The sequence below is a fragment of the Sebastes fasciatus genome, chromosome 1 (genome assembly GCF_043250625.1).
Source record: "Sebastes fasciatus isolate fSebFas1 chromosome 1, fSebFas1.pri, whole genome shotgun sequence".
Taxonomy (NCBI): domain Eukaryota; kingdom Metazoa; phylum Chordata; class Actinopteri; order Perciformes; family Sebastidae; genus Sebastes; species Sebastes fasciatus.
The window spans coordinates 44,341,791-44,366,566 of record NC_133795.1 but is presented as its reverse complement, the minus strand read 5'-3'; the positions used below and the strand labels follow the sequence as shown (position 1 = coordinate 44,366,566).

The 24,776-nt window shown below is 41.1% G+C and overlaps 1 long non-coding RNA gene across 1 annotated transcript in view; it reads left to right on the top strand.

Annotated features, from left to right (window-relative positions):
* The first annotated feature begins 5,608 nt into the window (after positions 1 to 5,608).
* Positions 5,609 to 24,776, top strand: part of LOC141776032 (uncharacterized) — a 118,745-nt gene continuing 99,577 nt past the window's right edge. Inside the window, exons 1-2 of the long non-coding RNA XR_012595714.1 lie at positions 5,609 to 6,014; positions 6,174 to 6,427. This is a non-coding gene — a long non-coding RNA (uncharacterized LOC141776032). The remainder of the gene's footprint in view (positions 6,015 to 6,173; positions 6,428 to 24,776) is intronic.

Sequence of the window (24,776 nt, the reverse complement as noted above, 5' to 3'; positions counted from 1 at the left end):
TTCTTTATAACTTTAAAAAAAATTATTGTCATAAAATACTTGATCATTGTATGTCCCATGACAGGTAAATATGAGTTGGATTCAACTCGCATTTCTCAACACACTGCTTCACAACGGTCACCAGACACTGCTGCACAGCTACACTGCCACTTTTCTGGACATTTAAATTTAGTTTTCCTTACGTCATTTTGAATATTCATACATATCATTTTAAGTATTACAGTGATGTCATCGTCCTATGATGTGATGTCATCGTACTTTGATGTGATGTTATCGTCCATTGATGTTTTCACACATTCTGGAACATTAGGCTAGTTTGGATAGACGCATTGAAGCGTGCTGCCACAATACACTCACAGTTGACAATCTCTACTCAGTTGGATATTTGTAACATACATATTTGTTTCTTCAAAATAATGCTTCTTTTAAACAATATGGCTGTTATTGATCTGTATTTCTTCATAACTTTAAAAAAAAATATTGTCATAACATACTTGATCATTGTATCTCCCATGCCAGGTAAATATGAGTTGGATGCAACTCGCATTGCTCAACACACAGCTTCACAACGGTCACCAGACACTGCTGCACAGAAACACTGCCACTTTTCTGGACATTTAAATTTAGTTTTCCATACGTCATTTTGAATATTCATACATATCCTTTTAAGTATTACAGTGATGTCATCGTCCTTTGATTTGATGCCATCGTCCTTTGATGTGATGTCATCGTACTTTGATGTGATGTTATCGTCCATTGATGTTGTCACACATTCTGGAACATTAGGCTTAAAAAAAAATGTAAGTCATAAAATACTTGATCATTGTATCTCCAATGCAAGGTAAATACGAGTTGGATGCAACTCGCATTGCTCAACACACAGCTTCACAATGTACACCAGACACTGCTACACAGCAACACTGCCACTTTTCTGGACATTTAAATTTAGTTTTCCATACGTCATTTTGAATATTCATACATATCATTTTAAGTATTACAGTGATGTCATCGTCCTTTGATGTGATGCCATCGTCCTTTGATGTGATGTCATCGTCCTTTGATGTTTTCACACATTCTGGAACATTAGGCTAGTTTGGATCGACACATTGTAGCGTGCTGCCACAATACACTCACAGTTGACATCTCTACTCAGTTGGATATTTGTAACATACATATTTTTTTCTTCAAAATAATGCTTCTTTTCAAGAATATGGCTGTTATTGATCTGTATTTCTTTATAACTTTAAAAAAAATTATTGTCATAAAATACTTGATCATTGTATGTCCCATGACAGGTAAATATGAGTTGGATTCAACTCGCATTTCTCAACACACTGCTTCACAACGGTCACCAGACACTGCTGCACAGCTACACTGCCACTTTTCTGGACATTTAAATTTAGTTTTCCTTACGTCATTTTGAATATTCATACATATCATTTTAAGTATTACAGTGATGTCATCGTCCTATGATGTGATGTCATCGTACTTTGATGTGATGTTATCGTCCATTGATGTTTTCACACATTCTGGAACATTAGGCTAGTTTGGATAGACACATTGAAGCGTGCTGCCACAATACACTCACAGTTGACAATCTCTACTCAGTTGGATATTTGTAACATACATATTTGTTTCTTCAAAATAATGCTTCTTTTAAACAATATGGCTGTTATTGATCTGTATTTCTTCATAACTTTAAAAAAAAATATTGTCATAACATACTTGATCATTGTATCTCCCATGCCAGGTAAATATGAGTTGGATGCAACTCTCATTGCTCAACACACAGCTTCTCAACGGTCACCAGACACTGCTGCACAGAAACACTGCCACTTTTCTGGACATTTAAATTTAGTTTTCCATACGTCATTTTGAATATTCATACATATCCTTTTAAGTATTACAGTGATGTCATCGTCCTTTGATTTGATGCCATCGTCCTTTGATGTGATGTCATCGTACTTTGATGTGATGTTATCGTCCATTGATGTTGTCACACATTCTGGAACATTAGGCTTAAAAAAAAATGTAAGTCATAAAATACTTGATCATTGTATCTCCAATGCAAGGTAAATACGAGTTGGATGCAACTCGCATTGCTCAACACACAGCTTCACAATGTACACCAGACACTGCTACACAGCAACACTGCCACTTTTCTGGACATTTAAATTTAGTTTTCCATACGTCATTTCGAATATTCATACATATCATTTTATGTATTACAGTGACGTCATCGTCCTTTGATGTGATGTCTTCGTCCTTTAATGTGATGTCATCGTCCTTTGATGTTTTCACACATTCTGGAACATTAGGCTAGTTTAGATCGACACATTGTAGCGTGCTGCCACAATACACTCACAGTTGACATCTCTACTCAGTTGGATATTTGTAATATACATATTTGTTTCTTCAAAATAATGCTTCTTTTAAACAATATGGCTGTTATTGATCTGTATTTCTTCATAACTTTAAAAAAAAATATTGTCATAACATACTTGATCATTGTATCTCCCATGCCAGGTAAATATGAGTTGGATGCAACTCTCATTGCTCAACACACAGCTTCTCAACGGTCACCAGACACTGCTGCACAGAAACACTGCCACTTTTCTGGACATTTAAATTTAGTTTTCCATACGTCATTTTGAATATTCATACATATCCTTTTAAGTATTACAGTGATGTCATCGTCCTTTGATTTGATGCCATCGTCCTTTGATGTGATGTCATCGTACTTTGATGTGATGTTATCGTCCATTGATGTTGTCACACATTCTGGAACATTAGGCTTAAAAAAAAATGTAAGTCATAAAATACTTGATCATTGTATCTCCAATGCAAGGTAAATACGAGTTGGATGCAACTCGCATTGCTCAACACACAGCTTCACAATGTACACCAGACACTGCTACACAGCAACACTGCCACTTTTCTGGACATTTAAATTTAGTTTTCCATACGTCATTTCGAATATTCATACATATCATTTTATGTATTACAGTGACGTCATCGTCCTTTGATGTGATGTCTTCGTCCTTTAATGTGATGTCATCGTCCTTTGATGTTTTCACACATTCTGGAACATTAGGCTAGTTTAGATCGACACATTGTAGCGTGCTGCCACAATACACTCACAGTTGACATCTCTACTCAGTTGGATATTTGTAATATACATATTTTTTTCTTCAAAATAATGCTTCTTTTCAAGAATATGGCTGTTATTGATCTGTATTTCTTTATAACTTTAAAAAAAAATATTGTCATAACATACTTGATCATTGTATCTCCCATGCCAGGTAAATATGAGTTGGATGTGTGGCATAATCAGTCATGTATAAGTTATAAAAGAGAACCATTTCTTGCGTGTAATGCAAGTGAAGAGAGTTTGTAATATTTCATATGTGTTTATAAGAAGAAAGAGTTCAATGTGGTTATAATTTAGGGTACAGTGTTATTTATTGCCAGTGTCATTATTAGGGTGTTGTGCCAGTAGATCGCCAGTAGGTGGCAGTGTCGCTACAGAAGCCGTGTATGTTAAGGGAGCGTCACAGGGAAGTCTCGCGTGAATACGTGAGATAATGAGAATCTCTGTGTACAAGTTAGAAGTAGAATACACTGTGTAGCGATGTCAACCTAAAGCATTATTTTACATTTTGCAGGTAAGCTCGTGATGTTAGTTAGCAATTCTGTGTTAGGGTAATGTTTACACTGTACTTCGGTGACACTGTGTTCAGTTCAGTGAATGTTTAGCTTGTGTTAGCGTCTGTTTTGCTGCTTGAATTTAGCCAGTTAGCTAGCAGCTAATACGAGGGTTACAGTCACCATGGTAACATTAGTAGTAGCGCGGGGCGCTGTGAGCTTTGACAATGAGCCCTCATGTTAGGGAGCCCTCCCGTTGCTCATATTAGCATGTTGCTATGAATATTGTTTATGTTGTTGTTTACTGTTTATTAAGAAATATAAGAAATATGGTGTAATCTTTGATTTTGTGCATTTCTGACATTTTGTTACTGTTATGGTGAATACGTGAGATAATGAGAATCTCTGTGTACAAGTTAGAAGTAGAATACACTGTGTAGCGATGTCGACCTAAAGCATTATTTTACATTTTGCAGAACATCTTAAATAAATGTGTAGCACCAGACTGAGCCTGTGGGACATCATTCTGTGCACCGCTACAGATGCAACTCGCATTGCTCAACACACAGCTTCACAACGGTCACCAAACACTGCTGCACAGCAACACTGCCACTTTTCTGGACATTTAAATTTAGTTTTCCATACGTCATTTTGAATATTCATACATATCATTTTATGTATTACAGTGATGTCATCGTCCTTTGATGTGATGTCTTCGTCCTTTGATGTGATGTTATCATCCATTGATGTTGTCACACATACTGGAACATTAGGCTAGTTTGGGTAAACACTTGAAGCGTGCTGCTACAATATACTCACAATTGAAATCTCTACTCAGTTGGATATTTGTAACATACATATTTTTTTCTTCAAAATAATGCTTCTTTTCAAGAATATGGATGGTATTAATCTGTATTGGTTTTTAACCTTAAAAAAAAAATTGAAGTCATAAAATACTTGATCATTGTATCTCCAATGCCAGGTAAATATGAGTTGGACGCAACTCGCATTGCTCAACACACAGCTTCACAACGGTCAGCAGACACTGCTGCACAGCAACACTGCCACTTTTCTGGACATTTAAATTTAGTTTTCCATACGTTATTTTGAATATTCATACATATCATTTTATGTATTACAGTGATGTCATCGTCCTTCGATGTGATGTCATCGTCATTTGATGTGATGTCATCGTCCTTTGATGTTTTCACACATTCTGGAACATTAGGCTAGTTTGGATCGACACATTGTAGCGTACTGCCACAATACACTCACAGTTGACATCTCTACTCAGTTGGATATTTGTAACATACATATTTTTTTCTTCAAAATAATGCTTCTTTTCAAGAATATGGATGGTATTAATCTGTATTTGTTTTTAACTTTAAAAACAAGTTATTGTCATGAAATACTTGATCATTGTATCTCCCATGCCAGGTAAATAGGAGTTGGATGCAACTCGTATTGCTCAACACAAAGCTTCACAACGTACACCAGACACTGCTGCACAGCAACACTGCCACTTTTCTGGACATTTAAATTTAGTTTTCCATACGTCATTTCGAATATTCATACATATCATTTTATGTATTACAGTGATGTCATCGTCCTTTGATATGATGTCTTCGTCCTTTGATGTGATGATATCGTCCTTTGATGTGATGTCATCGTCCTTTGATGTTTTCACACATTCTGGAACATTAGGCTAGTTTGGATAGACACATTGTAGCGTACTGCCACAATACACTCACAGTTGACATCTCTACTCAGTTGGATATTTGTAACATACATATTTTTTTCTTCAAAATAATGCTTCTTTTCAAGAATATGGATGGTATTAATCTGTATTTGTTTTTAACTTTAAAAACAAGTTATCGTCATAAAATACCTGATCATTGTATCTCCAATGCCAGGTAAATATGAGTTGGATGCGACTCACATTGCTCAACACACAGCTTCACAATGTACACCAGACACCGCTTCACAGCAACACTGCCACTTTTTTGGACATATAAATTTAGTTTTCCATACATCATTTTGAATATTCATACATGTCTTTTCATGTATTACAGTGATGTCATCGTCCTTTGATGATATGTCATCGTCCTTTGATGTGATGTGATCGTCCTTACATGTTTTCACACATTCTGGAACATTAAGCTAGTTTGGGTAGACATTTGAAGCGTGCTGCTAAAATACACTCACAGTTGACAATCTCTACTCAGTTGGATATTTGTAACATACATATTTTTTTTTTCAAAAATAATGCTTCTTTTCAAGAATATGGCTGGTATTAATCTGTATTTGTTTTTAACTTTAAAAACAAGTTATTGTCATGAAATACTTGATCATTGTATCTCCCATGCCAGGTAAATAGGAGTTGGATGCAACTCGCATTGCTCAACACACAGCTTCACAACGTACACCAGACACTGCTGCACAGCAACACTGCCACTTTTCTGGACATTTAAATTTAGTTTTCCATACGTCATTTCGAATATTCATACATATCCTTTTATGTATTACAGTGATGTCATCGTCCTCTGATGTGATGTCTTCGTCCTTTGATGTGATGTCATCGTCCTTTGATGTGATGTGATCGTCCTTTGATGTTGTCACACATTCTGGAACATTAGGCTAGTTTGGGTAGACACTTGAAGCATGCTGCTACAATACACTCACAGTTGACAATCTCTACTCAGTTGGATATTTGTAACATACATATTTTTTTCTTCAAAATAATGCTTCTTTTCAAGAATATGGCTGGTATTAATCTGTATTTGTTTTTAACTTTAAAAAAACAATTATTGTCATAAAAAACTTGATCATTGTATCTCCAATGCCAGGTAAATATGAGTTGGATGCAACTCACATTGCTCAAAAAACAGCTTCACGGGATTTTACCTTCTTTTCACATAGACATTCATCCTATTCCAGAATCGATTATTTTTTTACCCCCACGGTAGAGTTACACAGGATAGAAGACATAAAGATCTTACCGATTACAATATCTGATCACTCTCCTCTTGTGGTATCCTGGGACGTAGGTCACACACCATCAGCCAAACAGTGGAGATTAAATGCATCACTCCTAAACGACAAGGAATTCATTCCATTTGTCAAAATTGAATTAAGTACTTATCTAGATACAAATGCTTCACCTGAAATATCACCTCTCATTTTATGGGACTGTGCCAAAGCATATATTAGAGGTCGTATTATCTCGTTTGCAAGTGCTAAAAAAAAGAGAAGGGAAGCAACACAATGCAAATTAGAATACAAAATAAGGTAGCTTGAACAACAGCATAAAGGATCGTCATCCCCCAGCATACTTAATACTCTTAAACAAGCACGTAGAGATCTAAACACCCTAATTACAGAAAAGATCGAGGGCAATTTAAGGTTTACAAATCAAAAATATTACGAAAACGGTAACAGAGCAAGTAGATTATTGGCATTAAGACTAAAAAAACAGCAATCATCCAATATAGTACAGAAGTTAGTGTCTAATAATACAACACTCACGAAACCGGATGAAATTTCACAGTCCTTTGCTGAATTTTATAAATCCCTATACAAAAACACGGACACCTGCACAGACGACAAAGAATTGGCGCAATTTTTAAGGGACATTAAATTAAGAGAGTTATCTGAGCCTATGGCAAAAGAGCTAGATGAACCAATCAATGAATGGGAAATACAGCAGGTAATCTCTACATTGAAAAACAATAAAAGCCCTGGGCCAGATGGGTACATAAATGAATTTTATAAAATGTTTAAAGAGGAAGTGTCACCTTTACTGTTAAAAGCTTATCACCATGCGTTACAATCTGGTACTATGGCCCCCTCTTGGAGGGACGCAACAATAGTAGTTATACATAAAGAGGGCAAAGACTCGACCAAATGCCAATCATATAGGCCCATATCGCTACTCAACACAGACCTGCGGATATTAACTGCTATTCTTTCAAAACGTGTCAATAAAATTATCACGAAAATTATCCATCCGGATCAAACCGGGTTCATTACCGGAAGATATTATGGAGACAATATTAGAAGGTTACTAAATCTAATGACACATCCAAAAGTAAAAGAAGACGAAGCAATGATATTATCCCTCGACGCCCAGAAGGCATTCGATCGAGTGTCCTGGCAATACTTATTTCAAACATTGAGACGATTCCAATTTGGCCCCAATTTCATTAAGTGGATACAAACAATATATTCCAATCCACAGGCTACTGTTAAAGTGAATGGGTTTTTATCAGACCGATTTGTCCTAGAGCGCGGCTGCAGACAGGGTTGCCCTCTTTCGCCCCTTCTGTTTGATATTAGTATTGAACCTTTGGCACAGCTTATTAGGGACAACGATAACATAAAAGGACTGACGATAAATGGAGAACAGCATAAATTATCACTGTACGCAGATGATGTGCTTTTATATTTAGCGGAACCTGCAACAACAATCCCACACTTAAAGGATCTCATCTCCGTATATGGGTACTTTTCGGGTTATAAAGTTAATGTGGATAAAACAATGGCTATGGATATAAGTGGTGGAATTTCACAATCTGTGAAACTCCAGAGTGGTTTCAGATGGCCTAAAGATGGCATCAAATACCTCGGCATTCAAATACCCCCATCATTAAGAAATTTATTCGATGCAAATTACAAAAGTTTGATTGATAATGTTGGTAAGGATTTGGACCGATGGGCAACGCTCCCCCTATCTTTTTTAGGCCGAATTGAGAGTGTACGAATGAATGTGCTGCCTAAGCTTCTCTATCCATTTCAGATGTTGCCTATTGATATTCCTAAACCCACATTTGATAAATTGGACAGGTTAATTTCAAAATTCATATGGCAAGGAAAGCGGCCAAGAATCAGACTAAAAACATTGCAGCTATCTAAACCAAAGGGAGGGCTCAAACTTCCAAACCTAAGATATTACTTCTGGGCTGCACAGTTAAAACCGTTGACAATATGGACCCAGGATTGTACACATACACGTTGGCTTAACATAGAAAAAAGCCTTTGTGCGCGGCCCCTACAGATCTTGCCTTTCTTAGATGTCCCCTTACGAGAAACTCAAATGGGCGAATGGACTAAAGTCACACTAACAATCTGGAGAAAAATCAAACTAGCATTTGGATTGCCCAAAGCAATTTCAGCATTAACCAATATTGGATTCATAAAGGATTTTGTTCCCTCCAGTTTAGATACAGGATTTAGAAAATGGTCAGAACAGGGACTCGTTAACCTACACCAACTCCTGAAGGATGGCAGACTTAAGTCATTCCAGCAGTTGAGAGAGGAATTTAAACTTCCCGATACCGATTTTTTCCGATATCTACAATTAAGGGACTTCCTAACGAAACACAAGGAATGGGATAAATTTCTGGTGTCCACTCCAATTGAAGAGTTCCTGATGAAATTACAAACAGGAAATGAGGATAAAAAAATTATAGGCCATTTTTATCAAATATTTTTAGGCATGAATTTGAACAATACGCTTCAAATAAAAGGTAGATGGGAAATTGAAATGAATACAGACATACCACAGGACATATGGGAAGAAATATGCACCGGAGCACATCTAGTGACCAACTCTAATAGCTGGAGGGAATTCAAATGGAAAGTAATTTCAAGATTCTTTCGTACACCAGAAATAGTGGCTAAAATGGGCCCTAAACACTCGAATAAATGTTGGAGAAATTGTGGTACACATATTGGCAACCATAATCACATATTTTGGACATGCCCCAAATTAAAAACATTTTGGGAAGAGGTATTTCGGGCACTCGAAGATGTATTCGACCAAAATTTCACCAAAGATCCAAAAATGGCACTGCTGGGAGTAATACCAGAAGGCATTAATGGAAGAGCCAAAAAATATCTCTTACAAATATTGCTTACAGCAGCAATTAAATGTATCACAATTACGTGGTTAAAACCTGAGCCCCCAACATACAATTTATGGATCGAGAAGGTATGGGAAATCTACCACATGGAACAAATAACCTATTCCCTAAGACTCCAAAAAGACACATTTGTTAAAAGGTGGAGCCCTGCCATGATTGTACTAGTGCGGTGATCTGAGTGTTCTTGTATATCCTGGATCATGCTTGTGTCTTTGTCTTCCTGACCCAGGTCACCTCTCTGGGCACGTGCACGCATTCATACAGCACACACCCATACAACACACTCCCCCTCCCTTACCTCCGACCCCTTACCACAGTTAACATTATTTAAATGTATTTATTTTACTTTACTTTATTTTAATTATTTGGATTGTCTTTTTTGTGTTCTCTCTTTCCCCCTTGTTTTAAGCTGTAAGATTTTGTGTTAAAACTATGAGACAGCTATCAAAAAGGAAAATACAGTGGTATAGAATGTTATTATGATTGTGTAAGTTGCTGTAACTGCAATAAAAATTAAGTTAAAAAAAAAAAAAAAAACAGCTTCACAACGTACATCAGACACTGCTGCATAGCAACACTGCCACTTTTCTGGACATTTAAATTTAGTTTTCAATACGTCATTTTGAATATTCATACATATCCTTTATGGAAAGACTCGTATGAATTGAATGATGATTTATTACAAAGTGCACAAATTATGAATAGTAACAGTCTTTGGCGATTTAGACCCGATGTGAAATAATAAAGGGGAAGTGAAGCTGCAGTAGGATGTAGAAATATTCCCCCCGGGTCTAGACACTGGTGGTGGTGGTGGTGAAGACTGATGCAGATCCGATGAATGAAGTGGAGCAGGATTACTCTGATGTGATGAATCTGGAGGTGATGGGGTGGTGGAGGGTCGCGTCCGTTAGTGCTGAATGCTGACACTGAAAACTCATAGAGGAGAATGTTTTGTAAACTTTTGACAGCAGCATGGAGTCTCGGACCTTCTTGGGACAAAGGTCATGTTGATTATGAGAGCCGCTTGGGACGCAGGTCATGCTGACCATGAGACACGTGAGTCTCGGACCTTTTTGGGACAAAGGCCGTTCTAGTGTTAAATAAACATTGCATAGTGTGATTAATGAAATGAGTGAAATAGTTTGAATAAGGTTGTGCCAGTGTAGCCGTAGTCCTGAGAGATGAAGTATAGTATTTGAAGAAAGCATAATAGAATAAATAACCACCACCACCAGTTATATGAATGACTTACCGAAATCAAGGTTTTAATGATCTTTGATTTGCGAGGATGGTGTTGACATCGGGGCGAACGTAGGAGGTATAAGCAGACTAAGACCAAGCATTAGAGAGGTCACGATAGCCAGAACATTAGAGAGGTCACGATAGACCAGAGCAATAAGGAGGTCACGATAGACCAGAGCAATAGAGAGGTCATAAGACCAGCATATAATTATAATAATAATAATAATAATAATACATTTTATTTAGTGGCGCCTTCCTGGACACCCAAGGACACCTTAAAAAGATCAATTAAAACATTGACAGATAAAACAATATAACAACAACAGGACATGACAGAGACATGATTGTACAGACACATAGGATGGGTGATGATGAGTACTAGAGAGTGAATAAGAATAATTACCTTAGCTGTGAATAATGGAAATAGCTGAATATAAGATATATAAGAGTGTAGGAGTATCCAAAGGTAATGAATTGATTGTAATGATCTGCTGTTATTTGTGTGAAGGTCGTGATGACTTTCTGTGCAGAGGAACGCGTGATGCTTCCGTTCGATCTGAAGTGTACTAAACATTTTGCAAAATAAAACGTGAATATGTAGTAATAAAGAACCCGTACTTGAGAGATTAGCCGGAATGCCAAGATTTGCTTGCGATACTCCAAATGAATTAAAATGAATAATACCTGATGAATTCCGAGGTAAGCTGCAACCGGAACCAGCCAAAAGGGACGATTAGCAGCATGCAGCCGCTAAACGAAAACCACCACCAGTTATATGCATGAACATGAGATCTGTTGAATGACGCCGAGGATCCGCAAATTGCTGTTGCCGCTGAGATAGGTCGTGATGACCGTCTGTGCAGATGAGCGAGTGATGCCTCCGTTCAATCCGAAGAGTTTACCATTGGGATGCCGACGATTGAGGGACACATGAACCAATGTAATTGTGCTCCGATGAAGGCCCCGACATGTAGCCCACGAGCCTATGATGAACGCTGGAGCCAGAGGGAGGCTGGCGCTGAGACCGTACCGTTATATTCTCCCCCAAAAGAAACCCCACGGATGACGTGTCCGTGGAAACTGAGACTGTAATTTGCTTGCTCGTGAAGAAGAATGTATGCCGTTATGCCACTGCACAGGTGTGTGTGATGTTGAGATGAGGTCAGCCATGACTAAACACTGTTTAAAGTGGATCGTGTGATCGAGCATATGTCAGAAGGCGACGCGTCCCCAGCCATATGTCCCAGTTGAACCGTAGCTGCACCGTGGTTATGAGTTGATGCCAGAGGTGACGTTGTTTCCACGTCGAATGCATTCGTCGAATGCATTCGCATTCCCGGCGTCGGAACGCCAAAGCTTGTCGCAGCCATCGCATATATATATTAGCCATAAGGCTTCGTTGTTTCCGCGAGGCACTGGCCTTCCTTTACCACGATGTGACTTTTATTTATTTATTTCGAGCATGGTTTTGAATCTGCCTCCAGCTGCCGTCCATGAGAGCCATGAGACGTTCATTTTGCCAACACCTACCGACTTTCAGACCAGTTTATGATTATATGAATCATATTCTGTTACTGTAATGCCTACTTCTCTCTCAAATGTTTTCATAAACATTTTGTAGTGTACTGTTATCTGTAATTGTTCCCAACGCATCTGCAAGACCTCACTCGGGAGGAAACAGGCAGTAAGAGCTGATCTGAGGTCTGCTGCCCCTCTGTCGTCTATGAGCCGGCTGTCATGAATCAATATTCTGTTACGTTAATGCTTATTTCTTTCCGCATATTTCTCAGATCATCTTGTAGTGCACGGTTTAGCTGTAAGATGAGAAGGTTTGTGACGCCGCCGCCATTGTGAATTTGGTGAAGGAACAACGAGTTCTGTTCACATGACCGGAGCACACCCGATAGGAACGCTCTCTGATGAAAAGACCCGTGATTGGTCAAAGTCTCCTGTCCAGGGTTAGATCTTTTAAGCCTTAAAACGGAGCCATGAGGAGGAGCAGAAGTCTAGTTATCTCTCAGAACACTTGAATTACTATATGCTGAAAGTTTATGGAATTGTTCCCAATGCAGCCAATACTGACTCTGAGTTTTAACTGATATAATGACTATAATGTATTATCTTGCATTTAAGTCCAATTACACAGGACTTGTAGGGACGTACAAGCGCCACTAGATGGAGACAGCATGAAGACAGCGTATGAGACTTGCAGTGCTTATTACCGTAATACACGTATTTAAGTTTCCACGTGATTTGCGATGCTTTATGAATTATGCTGAGTGATATTTGTAGGGTTTAAAACACATAATGTTGACGAGATTACCCAAGTAAACCGAAGTTTGATATATGTCACAGATTTCAGGAACAGAAGGCTGCTTCAGTCCAGAGTCTGTAACCCTGTACGCTGTAGAATTAGAGCCTGGAGTAGTGAACAAGAGGGAGAAACTCCTTTGCTGAGGATAAGACGTCGCTGGTTATAACACTGAGACTGGATTAAAGTGCATGAACTATTTGCCGTTTGAATCGAGCTGCTTGCATCCGTTTGAGCTGAATACTGACGCTCTATTTGCCGTTTGCATCGAGCTCTCTTTACTTCTCGATGACTTTGAATCATGCCGGTTCTTCTGTGAGGAACCCGGAAATGTTTTAACTCTGACTGAATGCGGAGCGAGATGAATGACGCATAGATATTGAAGCTATTCAAACGTATGACGACGTTTCCTCGATGGTGATATGTGGCCTCTTGCCAGGTAATATGAGGCTGTGAATTTTGTGAAGCCTTTACATTAGATGAACGGCTTGAGGTAGGATGAACGTAGTAACGAGGCGGCTGTGATGAAGAAGCCAGACGCTGTTGAAAAACGCTAATGAGGCACGAGCCTGAGCATATGAGCTGAATGCATAATGTTTGCTGGATTTACCCGAGACTGCGAGTGCGATGTTTGTAGCCTGGAGTAGCAGATGATGCTGCCTGAGCAGTGAACCAGAGGGAGGAGAAACTCCTCTGCTGAGGATCAGACGTCGCTTGTTATGCCACGAGACTGGATTAAAGTACGTGAACTATTTGCCGTTTACATCGAGCTGCTCGCGTCCGTTAGTGCTGAATGCTGACACTGAAAACTCATAGAGGAGAATGGTTTTTAAACTTTTGACAGCAGCATGTTATTGGTTGAGGGAGATATGGCAAGCTCTGATTGGTCACTGAAAAGAGAGACGCCCATAATCAACTGACATATTAATAGCCCATGAGAGAGAGAGAACCAGAATGAATGAGAATGAATGAGCTTGCACCCCCAGTCTTCCTGTCTGAATTTACGCTTAAGCTTCATTTAAAGTGTCTGTGTGTCTGTCTGTGTGTGTCAGTGTCCTTCCAGTCTCAGTGCAAGGTGAAGCTGCTCTGTGTGCTGTACACAGTGCTGATAGTGAAGAGTCTGGTGAACTGCTGTGGACTCTCTCTGCTGATGATCCTCAGAAACAAGGGACCGTCCACCAACTGCACACATGCTGACTGACTTGCCTTTTCTCACCATCAAATCTCATCAATTCATCTGATTCATCACTTTGATCACTATTCACAAATATCAGTTATGACGTTGTATAGTAGGGTTCCTGTTAACCTGCCATTAGGGCCTTCTGGGAACACCTGGGCCCAGTGTTCCCAGCCTATAAAGCCTAGGCCCATGACTCATTCTCTCTCTCTCTTTCCCCGCAGACACCATCCCTGGGCATGTGGCGGCCTTAGGTTCTCCTTGGTTAATCTTTTGCTTGTTTTATACATTTTAAAACATGCACACACCATTTATATTCTCAATGCACACCTTACACCACTGATAGTACTGATATTCACACTCCATACCTTTTGATCCTTTTATTCTGGTTAATTTACTTTTGTTAAATAAATTAATTGATTTTATCGTTACCACATGTGTCTTCCTATTTGTCATGGCCTTGAGAGACAGGTTGTGACAAATTGGGGCTCGTCCGGGATTTGAACCCGGGACCTCTCGCATGTTGTAAAATCTTTTTATGCAGGTTAGATACTGTCATCCTAAAAATATAAACGCATACACACACACACATACACACACATACTGTATATATTTGCAGTTAATCAGTATAAATTCTGTGTAGTGTTATTTCCATTTTCATTGTGCCTTTATAATAATAGAACATTAAGATGAATCATTAACTGTCACTATTTTTCTGCTCTTGTGTTTCTTTTTAATACATTATACAGAGTCAGATTTGTCAAATTCATTCAGTGTAACATTCTCAATAAAGTGTCTGTGTTTTATAAACATACTTGTGTTCATGGATTTCAGTTTGGCTTCATAGCAAATAATCAGAAACAGAATCAACGTCATTGGCCATGTTTGTTGACACCTATAAGTAATGTGACTCTGGTTTTTAGTAGCTCTGAATACACTTTCACACAGCGCCAAGAGAGTGGAATATAATTACAATCCACATCAGACAACTAAACACCTATAGATCTTTCAGTACCCAATTAAAACAATGGACGATTAATACATGTCAGCACTAAACTCTCTTTTTGCTACATGTCCTGCTTGTCTGTAATGTCGTTTTATATGTATAAAGTCACTAATGTTTCTACTGCTTTTAAAAGTGTATCCTTTTACAACTTTTAAACCTCATGTCCTGTTTTATGTTTTTGTTCTGATGTATTTTAGGCTACCTTCTGTAACACTTTGGCTAGGAACAACAGATGATAAATAACCTTTTGGCTAATTCTGTCATTTGTTATACCATGTGTATTTATTAATTAGCTCTGTCCCTTCACACATGAACTAAACTAAAGAACAAGGAAGATATAAATAAAAGCATACAGCTAAACAATGACAACAAAGCTGAACAAAGAGCAAATAAACTGGAAAAGAAAGTTCAGAAACTTGTGTTTGATGGATTATTTCTCTGTTGTTACAATGCTAATTGTCATTGCATTTTACATCGTTGGAAAGCCTGTTTATTTACCTTCACAATGATGTCCAATTTGTAAGGATCATGGATTTGTGGGATGAGCAGCAAAGCTGATTATGTGGTTAGCGCCCAAGAAAAATTTGCCAAAATGCTCTGTTAATGGTAAACAGTGTATTCTCCTGTTGGTATTGACTCTTGTTTTGAGTTGTTTGGTGGATTGGATGATTGAACTCTCCATCAGTAACAAGGAACAAACAAGACATATTGGCAATTTTACACTTTATTCATTTAATACACCGTCAGGAGCCTCAGTAGCGGTGGAAGATCCATACGCAGCCACAACAGCCTGGCACCTCCTCCTTATGCTGGTCACCAACCTGGTCACACGTTGCTGTGGGATGGCGTTCCATTCCTCAACCAGGATTCATTGCAGGTCTGCCAACGAGGTTGTGTTGGTCACTCTAACACGTACAGCACGCCCAAGTTGATCCCACAAGTGTTGAATTGGGTTGAGGTGTGGACTCTTGACAGGCCGTTCCATTCTCTCTACTCCCACATTGTGGAGGTAGTCTGTGATAACCCTGGCTCTGTGGGGGAGAGCATTGTCATCTTGGAGGATGAAGTTAGGTCCCAGATTGTGGAGATATGGGATCGCCACTGGCTGCAGAATCTCATCCTGATATCTCACTGCATTGAGATGGCCTTCAATGATGACAAGCCTTGTTTTGCCAGTGAGGGAGATGCCGCCCCACACCATGACACTGCCCCCACCAAAAGCTGTTACTCCATCGGTGCAACAATCAGCATAGCGTTCTTTGCGTCGTCTCCATACTTTGCGCCTGCCATCCAACTTTGGCAGACAGAACCTGGACTCATCACTGAACATGACATTCCCCCACATGTTCAGGTTCCATTGTCTGTTCTTGACACTAGCGCAAACGGGCCTGACGGTGAAGGGCAGTCATTGCAGGCTTCCTGGCAGCCTTATCAGAATACACTGCAGAGCATGTTGGCAAATTTTTCTTGAGTGCTACCAACATAATCAGCTGTGCTGCTCATCCCACAAATGCATGATCCTTACAAGTTGGACATCATTGCGAAGGTGAATAAACAGGCTTTCCAACCATGTAAAATACAATGACCATTAGTGTTGTGTATTCAGTTACTGTTTACCCACTAGATGGCGATGTAGAGCACATGACATTGTACTGCATGTTTGAAAAGGAGATTGAGAGAAGAAGAGAAGCAGTAAAGTTCAGAGTTAAGTCCATGCTAGTGTCTCGCTCTCTTTCTTTGTTTGGATTACTTGGGCTACAACAAATTGGCGACGAGGATGGCGAATATTGGCGTGCCTCTCCCCGCATTGTTTCTTCCATGCACGGGACAACCTGCAATCCCGTTCGATATGTGGATGAAAATGTTTGACAATTATCTGCTTGCCATTCACGCGAGGGGGGACGACTGGCCCGATACGAGGAAACGTGCAATCCTCCTACACTGCATGGGCACTGAAGGCCAGCATATATTTTATACACTCACAGATGCAGGTACGACCTATGATTCAGCAGTTGCTGCACTGCGTGCACACTTCAGCCCTGCAATTAACGTCGTGGTGGAACGACACAAGTTCAGACAAAGAGTGCAGAGATCGCATGAGACTGTAACGGAGTACGTGGGCGCGCTGCGCGAGCTCACCACTACATGCGGGTTTGTTGGAAATACAGATGAAATGATCCGTGACCAGCTCATTGAACATGCTAGCTGCTCAAGAATACGTGAGAGACTATTAGTGCAAACGGATGAAAATCTCACTCTGGATAAAGCAGTTAGGATGGCGTGCCAGGTGGAAGCGGCTATCGGGCACGCGCAAACTCTTTCTTCGGAGCCTCAAGCGCCTGTACACATGGTAAAAGTGAAGCCAAAATACCCATTCAAGAACAAAGCAAGGAGTAATTTCTCTGCTGAGCCTGCAACAGCGCCAAAACAGGATCGAAGCTGTTTTAGATGTGGATCAGCAGCTCACCTTGCCAACGCTCCAAACTGCCCTGCACGGAGAATAACTTGCCGAAACTGCAATAGGATGGGACATTTCGCCTGTGTATGTAAGTCAAAGTCCAACACAGCCAAAGTTGGAGAAGTGGTTGTCCTGGAAATAAATACAGTGCGCATGATACAAGGGGGACAATCAGATGACAAAATTACATGTGCTGTTACCATAAATGCAAAGTCTACGTCCTGCCCTGTGAACCTAGTGGTGGACACAGGCTCAGCTGTGTCCATCATTCCCGAGTGCCTCTACAGAGAGCACTTCAGTGGTGTGCTGCTGGATGAGCCACCTAAAAGGTTAGTGACTTACACCAAATCTGATGTTCCAGTGCTAGGTTGCCTGTCAGCTACAGTGCAGCATGCAAACATTAAAGTGTCAGCTACACTATATGTTGTGAAGACAGGCACAGCATTGCTGGGAATGGACTTATTCAGAGCACTGAGACTTTCTATTGACAATAATGCTGTGCTCTCAACTGCGGCTCCAGTGGCAGAGATCGAAGAGATCAATACTGGACCAGTAGCTGGCGAGAAACTGGGTCTTGCCAAAGGTTTCATTCACCGTGTCAAAGTCAGGGAAGGGGTACAGCCTGTTCAACAAAAGCTGCGGAGGCTTCCGCTCTCCGTTAAACAAGCTGTATCTGCTGAGCTGGAAAGACTTCTAGAAATGGACGTAATAGAGAGGATTGATGCATCCCCGTGGGTATCACCCATCGTGGTGACACTACGAAAGAATGGTGCAGTTAGGATGTGTGTGGACTTACGTGAGCCAAACAAGGCTGTAGTGATGGACAGTCACCCACTGCCCCATATGGATGACCTTTTCTCTGAAATGCGTGGAGCCACTGTATTCTCCACCATCGATTTGGCGAACGCCTATCATCAAGTGCTACTAGCAGAAGAAAGCCGGGACATGACTGCGTTCATAACGCATGATGGGCTCTTTCGGTTCCGCCGGGTTCCATATGGACTATGCTCAGCCCCAAGTGCGTTTTCTAAGATGATGTCCCTGGTGCTGAAAGACCTCAAGGGGGTCCAGAACTATCTGGATGATGTCATAGTCTATGGCATAGAGCAGGAGGAACATGACCGTAATCTGCAGGCGGTGCTCGCGGCGTTAAAGGACGCTGGCCTCCAGCTCAACAAGGAAAAATGCCACTTCAACCAAACCAGCCTACGGTTCCTTGGGCACACCATCACACCCCAAGATTTGCTGCCGGACAAAGATCACCTCCGGGCTATTACGGAAGCTCCAGCGCCTAGCGACGCCACCACACTACGCTCATTCCTGGGCCTCACAGCGTGGTATGCAAAGTTTGTGCAAAACTACGCGTCTCTGGTGAAGCCGATGCGAGAATGTCTGCGTGATGACACATTTCAGTGGACTGCAGCAGCGCAGTCAAGCTTTGACACTGTCAAGACTCGCATCGTGAACAGCTCAGCGCTGTCTGTCTTTGACTCAAGCCTTCCAACCATCGTGTCTACAGACGCGTCCGACTATGGTCTGTGGGCCATTTTGACACAAATGCACCCTGATACAACGGAGCGCACAGTTGCTTTTGCTTTATGTTCACTTACCCCTGCAGAACGGAAGTACTCCATTGTGGAGAAGGAGGCATTAGCCTGTGTGTGGGCAGCGGAAAAGTGGAGGACTTTCTTATGAGGGACAAGATTCACACTGCGTACAGACCACCAGGCCCTGACCACACTGCTAGCCACAAAAGGCCTTGGACGCGCAGGCATGCGTATTGCACGGTGGTCAGCTAGACTCTTGTGTTTCACATATGACATAGTGTATCGGGCTGGTGCACAAAATTATGCTGCTGACTGTCTCTCCCGTTTGCCCCTCCCATCAGAAGACAATGCAGAGCCAGTGTCAGAGCCTGAACTCGTAGCTCTGTTGGATACAGAACTGAGAGCTCTCTCAGTGAAGGACTTCGCTGTGGCATGTGCAGCATGCCCAGAGCTCACGGCACTGAGAGCGCAGGTGAAAAAGGGGTGGCCTAAAAGAGCAAAGCACCTACTGTCATAGCCCGGCTCCTAGGCCATGACAAATACGGGAAAGGACGCAGTGATTGATTGTAAATTAAAGATATTTATTACAAATAAATTAAGGATATACAGAAATAACTACAAATGTGGAGTGTGTCAGTCAGTAACATCAGTAATGTAGATGTGGATGTGTGAGCATGATGAAGTGTGATGTGTTGTGAGTGGAAACTAAAGAAAAGCCAAACAAAGGCAGCCCGGCAGGTTCTGACAGGGATGAGTCCAGGTGAAGGAAAAAAGGGCAGAGCAGCACTTGATTGGGGCTTTTATACTCAGGACGCGCCAGCATCAGGTGCTCTGCATCAGGCATCCTCTCCCGTGATACCTTCAAGGACACAGGGAAAGAATGAATGGCCAAATCCACACTGGCATCTCAGTAGTGAGGCAGGGGCTCAGTAGTGAGGCAGTGCTCCAACCCTACTTTGCTACTAGAGATGAACTGTCAGTCCAAGATGTGACAATATTCAGGGGCCCTCATCGGCGGCTTGTTCCTGTGGCCCTAAGAAAGCAGCTTGTGGATTTGGCACATGAAACACACCAGGGTGTCGTCCGCACCAAACAGAGGCTGCGTGACTTATACTGGTGGCCGGGCATGGACATGTGTGTGCAGGACAGCATTAATGCATGTGCCAGATGAATGATAAAAGCGCCAAGACGCATGCTGCCCCACTCCAGCCAGTTCCACTGCCAGATGGTCCGTGGCAGAAAGTGGGAATCAACATCGTCGGACCATTCGAGTCAGCGACTTGGGACTGTCGCTATGCAGTGACACTAATTGACTATTACACAAAATGGCCGGAAGTTGCTTTTACTTCCTCCATCACAACCACGGCGATCACAACCTTCCTTTCTGCAGTGTTCGCCCGGTTTGGCAACCCTACAGAGCTCATTAGTGACAATGGGACACAGTTTACTTCAAGTGAGTTTGCAGACTTCCTTGCAGTGAGAGACATCAAACACAGGAAAGTGTCTTTGTATTATCCGCAAGCAAACGGAGCCATAGAACGCTGGAACCGCGTTCTTAAAGAGACACTTCTCACTGCCGAGCAGGAGAGAAAACCATGGAAACCATTCATACAGGAATTCCTGCTCACATACCGTGCAACTCAACACAGTACTACAGGAGTGTCACCATATGAACTCATGTTTAACAGAAAAATGCGCACAAAGGTGGACATCGGCCCAGCAAGCAAATCCACCCCACTGTCGGAGAAGCAGGTGCGCCATTGTGTCATCTCCAAACAAAATGCATCGAAAGCCTACACAGATGTGAGGAGAGGTGCACGAGTACCAAGGATCAAAGAGGGAAGTCTAGTCAGAGTAAAGAAACCTTTCCACGTTAAGAAAGGACTGTCAAAACTTCAGGGACCTGCCAAAGTGATACGGAAAGCTGGTTCAAATGCTTATGTGCTGGAGGATGGACGCACATGGAACACTATTCACCTCTCCCTGGTCCCAGAAACTGTAATAGACACCATTACACGCCCTGCTCCAGTCCCTGAGCCGGGGCCTGCACTACCGCCGCATGTTGACATGCACAGACCAGCAATTGTCCGAAAGAGACCTACGCAGAGCTGTAGTCTTACACACTTCTCTGCGCTTCCATTAGAGCAGTTACCCACCCATAGCTTAACCCCAAACCTAACTGAGACTGTGTCTGCCCCACCTAAATTAATTAAATCAAAAGTAAACAGAAGAGGAGTTAAACATAATAATCTAATAAAATCTAACACTAGCACTGCAATAAAGCAACAAAACAGGATAATTAAATGTGGACTCTTAAATATCAGATCTCTGTCATCTAAAGCTCTACTAGTAAATGATTTAATATCAGATAATCACATTGATTTATTTTGTCTTACTGAAACCTGGCTGTGTCAGGAAGAATATGTCAGCCTAAACGAATCCACTCCCCCGAGTCATATTAATACTCACATTCCTCGAGACACCGGCCGAGGAGGTGGAGTTGCAGCCATCTTCGACTCAAGCCTATTAATAAACCCTAAAACTAAACTAAATTATAACTCATTTGAAAGCCTTGTTCTTAGTCTTTCACACCCAACCTGGAAAGCACTACAGCCAATTTTATTTGTTATAGTGTACCGCGCTCCAGGCCCATATTCTGAATTTCTATCTGAATTCTCAGAGTTTCTATCAAGCTTAGTCCTGAAAACAGATAAAGTCATTATAGTAGGTGATTTTAATATTCATGTGGACGTTGATAATGATAGCCTCAGTACTGCGTTTATCTCTTTATTAGATTCAATTGGTTTCTCGCAGAACGTGCATAAACCCACTCACCGCTTTAACCACACCCTCGACCTTGTTATGTCATATGGCGTTGAAATTGAACATTTAATTCTTTTTCCACAGAACTCTCTTTTATCAGACCATTATTTAATCACTTTTGAATTCTTATTACTAGACTATACACCATTAGATAAAAGTGTGTACACTAAATGTCTATCCGATAGTGTTGTAGCTAAATTTAAGGAAGTGATTCCATCAGCATTAAATTCAATACCATGTCTCAATATAACAGAGGACTCGTATGTTAATTTTAGCCCTACCCAAATTGATCATCTTGTAGATAGTGCTACAGACTCACTGCGAGTCACACTTGATTCTGTTGCCCCTCTAAAAAAGAAGTTAGTAAAACAAAGGAAGTCAGCTCCATGGTATAACCCTCAAACACTTAAACTAAAGCAAGCATCGAGGAAACTGGAAAGGATATGGCGTTCCACCAAACAGGAAGAATCTCATTTAGTCTGGCAAGATAGTCTTAAAACATATAGGAAGGCTCTCTGTGATGCCAGAGCAGCCCATTACTCATCATTAATAGAGAAAAATAAGAACAACCCCAGGTTTCTATTCAGCACTGTAGTCAGGCTGACAGAAAGTCACAGCTCTATTGAGCCATGTATTCCTACAACCCTCAGTAGTAGTGACTTCATGAGTTTCTTTAATGATAAAATCATAACTATTAGAGACAAAATTAATCACCTCCTACCGTCAACTGGTACCAATTTATCCTCAAACTTAGGAACCTTAGAAACAGCTGTACAACCTGATATATATTTAGACTGCTTTTCTCCTATCGATCTCCACAAATTAACCTCACTGATCTCCTCATCTAAATCATCTACCTGTCTCCTAGACCCTATTCCAACTAGACTGCTAAAAGAAGTTTTACCTCTAGTTAGCACCTCTTTACTGGATATGATCAATGTGTCTTTACTAACAGGCTATGTACCACAGTCCTTTAAAGTAGCTGTAATTAAACCTCTTCTTAAAAAGCCCACTCTTGATCCAGAGGTCCTAGCCAACTATAGACCTATATCTAACCTTCCCTTTACCTCCAAAATACTCGAGAAAGTAGTTGCCAGTCAGCTGTGTGACTTTCTACAGAACAACCATTTATTCGAAGATTATCAGTCAGGATTTAGAGTGCACCATAGCACAGAGACAGCACTAGTGAAAATTACAAATGACCTTCTAATGGCATCGGACAAAGGACTTGTCTCTGTACTTGTCTTGCTAGATCTCAGTGCTGCGTTCGACACCATTGACCATGACATCCTATTACAAAGACTGGAACATTTAATTGGCATTAAAGGAACTGCACTAAGTTGGTTTAAGTCCTATTTATCAGATCGATCTCAGTTTGTACATGTCAACGATGAGTCCTCCATGTACGCCAAAGTTAGTCACGGAGTTCCACAGGGTTCTGTACTTAGACCAATTCTATTTACCTTATATATGCTTCCCTTAGGCAATGTTATTAGAAAACACTCCATAAACTTTCATTGTTATGCAGATGATACCCAATTATATCTATCAATCAAGCCAGACGAAACAAACCAGTTAACTAAACTTCAAGCATGCCTTAAGGACATAAAAACTTGGATGACCTGCAATTTCCTGATGTTAAACTCAGACAAAACTGAAGTTATTGTACTTGGCCCTGAGCACCTCCGAAACAAATTATCTAATGATATAGTTACTTTAGATGGCATTGCCCTGGCCTCCAGCACCACCGTAAGGAATCTGGGAGTTGTCTTCGACCAGGATATGTCCTTTAACTCTCACATAAAACAAACCTCACGGACTGCCTTCTTTCATCTACGTAACATTGCGAAGATCAGGCACATCCTGTGTCAAAATGATGCAGAAAAATTAGTCCATGCATTTGTTACCTCTAGACTCGATTACTGCAATTCCTTATTATCAGGCTGCTCCAATAAGTCTCTTAAGACTCTCCAGTTGATCCAGAATGCTGCAGCACGTGTACTGACTAGAACTAGAAAAAGAGATCATATTACGCCTGTATTAGCTTCTCTGCACTGGCTGCCTGTAAAATCCAGAATAGATTTTAAAATCGTCCTCCTCACCTACAAAGCGCTAAACGGTCAGGCCCCATCATATCTTAAAGAGCTCATAGTACCCTACTACCCCACTAGAGCACTGCGCTCACAGAATGCAGGGTTACTTGAGGTTCCTAGAGTCTCCAAAAGTAGAATGGGAGCCAGAGCCTTCAGCTATCAAGCTCCTCTTCTCTGGAACCAGCTCCCAGTTTCAGTCCGGGAGGCAGACACCGTCTCTACATTTAAGAGTAGGCTAAAGACTTTCCTCTTTGATAACGCTTATACTTAAGCTGCTATAGGCATAGACTGCCGGGGGACTTCCTATGACACACTGTCATAAGGAACTTCCTATGACACACTGAGCTCCCCTCTCCTTCTGTATATACTCATGTCCCATGTCCATGTTGTTACTAACTTCATTCCTCCCCGGGAGTCCTTGTGCCTCCTTGTCTCGCAGCTAACCGTGGAGCGGGGTCACACCTGGAGTGAGGTCATACCTGGAGCGGGATCACACCGGGAGCGAGGTTATACCTGGAGCATGGGCACACTTGGAGCAGGGTTTCACCTGGAT